Below are 8,884 nucleotides of genomic sequence, written 5' to 3'. Positions count from 1 at the left end.
GGGTGAGGTTTTTTTTTTCCAACCAACTGTTGGTTCAAAACTAAATTAACAGTGTTTGCTAACAGTTAGAAAATGTCTGGCGCGAGGTCGCACCAGATTCTGCTCTATTAGTCCGTGAGCTATTGTGGCAGGTAGGCTAACTGCTAACATGTTGGCTGGCTCCAGTAATTAGCTGTGTAGGCTTAGCCAGCTTGTTCTGGTTGTGTTCATAATATATTAGTGAGCATGCTTATCATGTTCTTGATATATTTATTGCTTTTATATAACTATTTTATCGTGTGTATTTGTTAGCTAGCTAGCTTAGCTGCTAACTAGAAGTTAAAGCAGTTTAACCACAGAACATCAGTACTTTTCCTTTCTACATCTCTTTGTTAGTCAGTTAATCTATCCTTTTAGCTGTGTTATCTAACTGGTAATATGCCAGCTAGCCACAGTAGCTCACAAATATTAGCAGACTGGCTGTTTGGGTGTTTATTGTTTTAAGTTATTCAGTGATGTGATGTAAACATTGAGCTAAATTCTGCGACCAGTTAAAATAGTTATCTAAATCACATAAATGTGTCCTTTTCCATGCATCTTTGTGAAGCTGTTAGTCATTTAGCAGACAACAAAATGCTAACATGCTGGCATCCGCCATTTTGCAGGATTCTTAAAATGTCTATTTCAGTAACAGGCACATTTAAAGCTTGAACAGTTTAATTTTCACAAGTAAATACTTAAGAACAGTCACAGAAATCTAATCACTGTATACAGTCTTTGAGTCAGTTGATGGATTTTTTTTTTCTTTGGAAGATTTGAAAAAGTTTGTATTGCCAAAAAACAATGTCAGTGTTGTTACAGCTCTGTATTTTGCACCAGCACTTTGACCGCTATTTTTTTACCAGGCATTTATAGAGATTTACATATTGTACAGTTTAGATTTTTTTCTTCTTCTCTTTCCTACATGTAAAGAAAAAAAGTAGTATGTCTTTTTGCAGTCAAATGGAAGTCAAACAGTTTGCTTTCACAGCGTGATGTAAATACACTCAAATATTTTCTTTGTTTTGTTTTTGACTTGTTGAAATAAAAATCTGTAACTGAGTTTGACTGCTGTTAATAATTTCGTCTGAGATTACATTTCACTTACATTTGGATTTGATCAAGATGTAATATCGTACAGAGAACGAAAATACTTTAAAAAACAGTTTGTATGTAATGTTAAACTCCCTAATAAACTTAAAGATACAGTATAAATTCCTAATCTTAAATATTGGGTAACAGGAATATTATATATAATTTAGTGAGGAATTTGAACTAAAATTCTTAAGTCCACAATAAAAATAACAAAAAAGACACTAAGAACAAGGAGAACGAGCAGAAAATTGTTACTAAATGATAAAGAACGAGTTGTGTAATGCTGATCTGTGACCATGCGGGGGCAGCAGAAACCAGCCACTGGAATACAACCTATGAATGTGATCACCACCACAGGCTTTCCCAAAGACATTACATCACTAGCAGATGTCACTGGGAGCTAATGCTAACATTAGATTAGCCCAGCAGATGACCATATACTAAACAGTCTTATTCTGAACTGAGAAATCCTTGGCTGCTTTCAGGACGTTTAAATATTTAAGTCATAATAATATTCCAGGAAATATAGTTCACAAATAGGAGCTGTATTTAGCTGTAAAGTTGTACTTGGAGGCACCTTGGCTATGGGTTAAAAAAAAATAGTTCCTGCATAATTTTTTTTTTAAATTATTAACTGGTCTCTGGATATCACATCTGTAGCAATGTTATATACAAATATAGGGTATATCTTTTTGCAAATAAATCTTGTTTCTTCACAGTGTTTTCATTTGCCTTTTCTTTGTTGCTTAAAAGAAAAACCTAAAACTTCCTCCAACATCTTTTTCTAATCACTTCCTTGATGATAAATTAGATTAAGGAAAGATGTGAAGGAGAATTCAAAAGGGCTTCACCCTATGTGTTCTTAACATGTTTTATAAATGCTGGTATACGCATGGAGAACTGATAAATAATCTCTACATCCTTCAGTTTATTTTAATGAAACACATTCTCTTTATTTGTGAAGCCACATTACAGAAAGTGCTTCATACAGGAAAAAAACTTTATAACAAGCAGATTTGAATAAAGTTTTGGGTTTAAGAAACTGTTACTGAAGCTTTAGTAATTTACATGATGATCAGCTTCACTTGTTGGTTGATCATTTCGTTTGATTGCACATAACTATGGACTGTTGAATGGCATTATCTCCTTTTATACCAGCTCTTATTATGGCTACAGGTACTTCAGGGTCATCTCAGTTAGGAACTATTGTTAAAAGGGTTTTTTTTGTTTTGTTTTGTTTTTTTTACCTCTAGCCTGGTTTTCCATTTGTGAGCATTAACTGGGGATGTCACTAACCAGTGTTTCTGGACCAACCCAGGTCATTGTCTCTCACAGTCAGGTTTAGATGTGTTTTAGTTTATAAGTTGAGAAAATACAGAGATAAGAGCTGCCATCTTTACGAGAAGATGAGAGGAAATGTTTTCAAGTCTTTTAGCTAAGCTCTGGATGGCTTTGATCAGCCTTTCAGTGATCGGGGCTGTAAGAAATCCTAAATCCAGGAACCGTGCATCATCTTAGACAGCAGGTCAATAAACTGCTACAGTACAAGTCAACCAGCACACCTCAGCCAGTGTCCACCAGGGTTAGCATTTGGTTTCAGCCACAAGCTAAAAGATTCTCAAACTCGAAGATGTCTCCTTTCAAATCAAGTCTCTCACATGCATTCTGTCATAAAATGCCAATAATGATTTAGTTACAACCTAACCCTGAGCCTGCATTGGTGGACAGCAACCTGAGGGATGGTGAGAGATCAACAGTCCTCACAAAAAGGCGTCCTCACATGTGAGAAATCCACAACACGGTGCCGAGTCAATCAGAAATCGAACGAACTTAAAAAGAGCAACTTGCGTGGCTGAAAATCCACTGATCACAGGTATGGATCCAGATTAGTTTGTGATATATTTATGAAAACATCAAGAACACATCTCACACATATTTATGAGAATATGAGATCAGGGTCAACTCCAAAAGTTGTAAGTTGGGCCAAGAATATGGCTCATATAAATATTTTTATTGAACCATATAACAAAACTGGTAATACTGATTTAAAAAAGCAACAACTAGAAAACAGTCTGAACAAACCATAAACCCCCCTCGATGAAGGTAGAAATTAAAAGCCATCAAAACTGCTAACGCTGACGGAAAAAATGAACTCCAGCTGACCACTCATACTCGAATCTGCCTCTGGGGGGCAGCAGTCAGGTGAGCCACAGACGTCGCTTCATACACTAATTTATGTTTGTTTGTTTAGAAAGTCCTTGTCTTCCTGATGACATCACGCAGGTCATGAAAGACAATGCGCTGTGATTGGTTGGGGACTGGCCTGCTGTCTGTCTCTCTATGTTGAGGCCCAGGAAGATGGAGACCCTTGACCTGCAGAGAGCGTGAAGTGCTGAACGGATGTGAAGGGATCAGCGTGTCAGTGGCTGTTTGATGAGCTGAGACAAAACCTGAAACCTGCAGGTCGACACCACCCAAAAGCCCCCCCACCCCTCCAACCATAGAGTGTGTGCGCTTCTTTTGCTGACATTATGGGGACCCTGTTTTTGGGGAGCAACAGCAGGTCCCCATGAGATAGATTTGATTCTGAAGGTTTAAGGTTGTTTAGGTGCATCTACAGTAAATGAGTCCATGTAAAATCCTCTGCAAAGATGAAAACACACCTGTGCCTGTGTGTGTGTCAGCTACGGGTCACAGACTCTGCTGCCATGTCACAGGTTTCCCATGACACCTCACCGCCACCTGGGAACATCTGGAGTCCAGGGCAAAGTGTGTGAAGAGGAGTTTTATAGAAAAGGGAAAAGAAAGAAGAAGTGTTAGTCAGCTCAGACAGTAAAAACACAGGTTGTAATAATAAATATAACAACGTAAATACACATTTAACAACTTCATCTGACTTAAGAGCTGAAAAAAACTACATCAGACTATGAGAGACAGATTTTAACAGCTCTCACATGGGAACACAGCGACTATACTCAGATCCCCAAAAGCCACAGTTCATCCATCGCCTCTGTTTTTGGCAGTTTTAATTACTTACAAATCTTAATTGTATCAATATGTATAGTAGCTAAATGTCCAGTCTGTCCTGTGGGAAAAGCCTTTGTCAAAATCCAGGTAAATAATATTAATCTGGTCAGAAAATATTCACCAGTGTGTCAATCTGTCCTCATTTTATTTAAAACCTAATTAGAGGACTAATTAGGTTTTAAATAAAAATTCTGCCACCAACTTTTTTACCAGTCAGTTCTCCGAAATTTTAAAAACTGTCCCATGATATGTTCAAATAAGTTTCATTAATTGAGATATTTGGTCCTCTAAGAGTTTTAAAAAATCTCTTCCTTAAAGTTTTAATCAGTCCTGGCCCCAGACTGTGTCAGTGGTGTTCTGTCAGGGCAAGCAAGTCGAGCACTGCTTGCCCAGTGAAAGCTGAAAATAATTATCAATCAAAACCAAAGTGAAATGGCCTCACTCTTTCCATCTCTAACACCATTCTCTTATTAAAGATTTCTTGCCTGTTTGCATGCATCTTTTAATTACTGCCATCATGTGGCTACAGTTGACTACGGAGCCCCGCAGGGGACATGGGAGAAAAAAAATTAAGACGGACTTTTGCGAGATCTCGCAAAACTAACTCGGGATCTCGCAAAACTTTTGCGAGATCTTGCAAAACAAACTCGGGATCTCGCAAAACTTTTGCGAGATCTCGCAAAGCAAACTCGGGATCTCGCAAAACAAACTCGGGATCTCGCAAAACTTTTGCGAGAACTCGCAAAAGTTTTAGCCGCATTCTTCCCGTTAGCTCGAGACCTACTACAGCCGGGAGGAACACCACTTTCCCGGCACATCGTGCCTCGACCTCCTGGTCAGCTTCGAGCCAGCGTCCGAAGAATGCGGCTAAAACGTTTGCGAGATCTCGCAAAAGTTTTGCGAGATCCCGAGTTTTTTTTTTTTTTTTAAGTTTATTTACAAACAACAGTATAACATACAAGGCACCATCATTAATCCGACTATGTTACATCCTCGGTTGAGCATTATAGGGAAAACCCCCCAAAAAACAAAACAAAACAAAAAAACAATAAGCACAAAGCTAAAAGAGTTAGTACAAAAAGAAAGAACAGTCATTGAAGGATTTGAACCAAAGGCAAAAATAACGAGCAAAAAAGGGCAGTCATGATTATAAAATAGGGAGTTTACATAGATTAAACTCTTTAAATAAAACAACAAGTTTATGGGCTTTCTTGTTATTCACAAGTTTCAGCGATTTAGCCCAGAGTTTAAAGTCATTCGGCCATCTGTTTATACATGGTTTAGATCCCGAGTTTGTTTTGCGAGATCTCGCAAAAGTTTTGCGAGATCTCGCTCCGGCTGTATCCCAATTCAGGGTCTGCAGCCTTAAAGTACGCAGCCTCAACGATCCTCAAGGGCCGCGTACTCAAAGACCGCTAAGGCCGGAAGTGCGAGGCTTGTGAAATGGGACGGTCTAGCCTCCGTTCCGCTGCCCAGGTTGCCTAGCAACCATGATACTAACAGCTGGAAACGTTTCATACAGCTTTGTTTGACAGAAATGAAGGAGAAAATCTTTTGTTAATTTGTTTGTTTGTTTCTACATGAGCTTTGATCATTCTCTGTAAGATTAAGGTCAGCTATTGAACGGCGTATATTTTAAAGTAAAGGCTTTAAAACCAAGTTAGTACAAACGTCACTAATGTCACATAACTTTGCCGACATGTGGCCAACAGTAATGTTTTAATGTTCTTCGTTAGTAAACATTTGCACATAAATAAGTGACATAATATTCAGTACTTACTTAAAGTTTACTCTTCGGCCGCCCCTCATCCGCTGTTTTTTTTCCGGCAAAATTATCCACACCCACCGCTGCGCTATGCATTCTGGGATATGTTGGGCCACGAAGTCTACACTGCCACGTCCTTAAAATTCAGGGAAATGAAGGACGCATTTGAGGGCCGCATTTCGAGCAGCCTTCGAATTGGGACAGCCTTCATCGTGTCGCGGTGACGTAATCGGTCTTAAAATGCGGCCTTCCTGAATTGGGATACAGCCTCAGAGTTAGTTTTGCGAGATCTCGCAAAAGTCCGTCTTAATTTTTTTTTCTCCCATGTCCCCTGCGGGGCTCCGTAGTTGACTGCTGTTTGTTGAAGCAGGCTTACCTCTGTTTAACTTCAAGCTCCTACAGCACTTCTCAGTTTCATTCTCCACGTTAACAATAGCTGGGGCTTGTGAAGGTGAGAGACCAGCAGCTTTTCTGCTTCTTTGCCTTTTTGATGGGAAACTAATGGGACTAACAGGAACTCCTTTAGCACGTTAGCAAAGACAGTCTTGATAATGGAAAGGAGGTGCAGGCTCACCCAGCACTTTCAGATTAGTAACTATGAGAAATCTCTTGGTCAAATGACTGCAGAAAGTTTAACCAGCTGTTCTGCTGGCACACCATTTTTAGTTAAGGTTTGAAACTTCCTGTACACACTCAAAACGTTCAATTCCGCTGTAATTTTTTAATTGATATATTTTAATGTACTTTTTAAATCAAACTGTATGTTTGTTTCTGCATTCATTAAACCTGTTCATTAAAAGGAGTCACTACAAACATTTTTTTATAAAATATTTCCAGTTTTATAGAACAACAGTTGCATCAAGATGATCACAAGTTAAAAACTGAACAATAATACAGCGAAAACATCTACTGAGCTAAACCATGAACATCTGCAGCAGTAATACTGATCCATACATAACACTGAAAAATAAAAGTATTCTGCAGAAAAATGTTCCCAATCCTTTATATATAACCTGCCAATAAATCAATTTTAATGTGTAGTGAAGCGTCTTTATAGTGTTTTGCGAAAGGAAAGGTTCTTAAAAATTCGTCCACCACTCATCAAGTATAGAAATAAAGATGTTTTACAGTTCTTTAGGAGTCCATCGAGCCTGTCAGCATGTAACAAAAGGCATGAAGAACAAAATCATACAATGGTACGTTTTAATCAGGTCCTATAAAAGCTGCTGCACACCACTGTTTCCATGTATCATCAGACGCATTATATGTCATCTGAAGTTTGTCAGCCACTTTTTTTTGCAGTTTTCTTTTTCAGACTACTTCGTGCTCTGTGGCGTTCTTAAGAACCACCTCAGCCATGTTCGACCGTCCTGCAGCTGCTCCTCCTCGCCCAATTAAACCTGATGAAAGTGACAGGCATCAGCAGGACAACTGTATCATCGCTGTCGCTGTTTGGCCACGTCGCTTGCGCTCCACTTTCCTTTTTTTACATTTTTTAAGTGTCCTTTTCATGCGGGTCATGAACAGGAGCGATTAAAAGTGGAGAAAAAGAAATTTGCAGTTATTTCCTGTTAATATCTTTCCCTTGTTGGGGTCTAATGAGAGGAGTCGCCCCTTCACTTTCAAGAGGGCTTAGCAGCAGTTAGCTGGCTCCAGGCTGCGGGGACAATAATCACACTTTAACTCAGCCTCACAATGACTCACACCACTTAATTCCCTCTTTCAGAGCCGGCGATAAAACGCCAGAGGCAAAATTAATAGATGCTAATGGCCGCCTTCAATCAAAGCCGAGCGGGATCCAAATCTGCCAGTAAGGCCTATTAATTAACATGTGGAGCGGGTGGGGGGAGCACGGGGAGGCGGAGGCTGCCATACTGAGGCAGGATGGGGAGGAAAAAGGGGCTCTGCGGTTCACACGGGCCTCTGCAGGGCAGCCCATTGAAGGTGGAGGCAGGGGGGCTTTGTGGAGCTTCCCGGGCCACAATTAGAGCCTCCTGAATGGGCTGGCATTTGTCCTCCAGGTCCCAAAGCTGCACAGGAAAGGCCGAGTCTGGGCCGCATGGGTCGAACCTGGCGTGCAAGTGGTGTCCGAGGCTGAGGACACGAGGCACGAAAACACACAGAGGTACCCCTTTCTTCTTCTATTTTTTGTAAATGCAAGGTCAGTCCTCCTCCTTTAAACTGCAACAATATGTTTGCCATAAATTTCATGTTTTCAGCTGTTAAAACTTCATTATGATCATCAAAAACCTTTGAAACCCTCTAATGATTCATTACAACTGATATACTTCATATACTAACGGTAGCTTAGAATATTTGAATATTTCCATTAACCACAGAAAAATTATTTGTTCTCACAGAATTTAAAAAAATCAAGCTTTACCCTTAAAACTGATTAACCCAGAGACGTAGCAGAAGGTAACATGTAGGCATCACTGTAATGGACTCCCCCGACATGTTTAAGTGCAAGTTTTCACAAAGCGTGAACATTTCTGTACTTTTAATTTGCTTTTGATGGTAATGAGCAGGATCAGGGAGAACCTGTGGTGTTCAATATTGGCAAAGTTAAACTCTGGAATAAAACTGAATGTGAAATAGAAAAGCCTGTATGAGACCACTTCACCAAGGTGGCCTGAGCATACAGAGTATTAGGATGTTTGCCAGAAGTGGATCAAGAATGTTAACCAAAGGATTTTGTCCCCAGTAACAGCACTGATGAGATTTGTTGGTTTATATGCACCTGCCTAGTATAGGCTCGTTTTATAATACATTTTAATGTATTAAAAATGTATTATTGTCATTATCTGAATATATTACAAAATAATGGACCGATTTCTGCGAGAAGGTAACACCAGCTAACGCTAACTGGCTAGCTACTATTAGCTTAGAAATACAGTCCACTCATCTCTAACATCCCCAAATGACTGGCTCGACACAGATTACAACACAAACTACACATGACAACAGAAACGAACCCTG

Source organism: Neolamprologus multifasciatus, chromosome 2 (genome assembly GCF_963576455.1).
Source record: "Neolamprologus multifasciatus chromosome 2, fNeoMul1.2, whole genome shotgun sequence".
Classification (NCBI taxonomy): Eukaryota; Metazoa; Chordata; class Actinopteri; order Cichliformes; family Cichlidae; genus Neolamprologus; species Neolamprologus multifasciatus.
The sequence above is the reverse complement of the archived record's forward strand: the minus strand, read 5'-3'. Positions refer to the sequence as shown.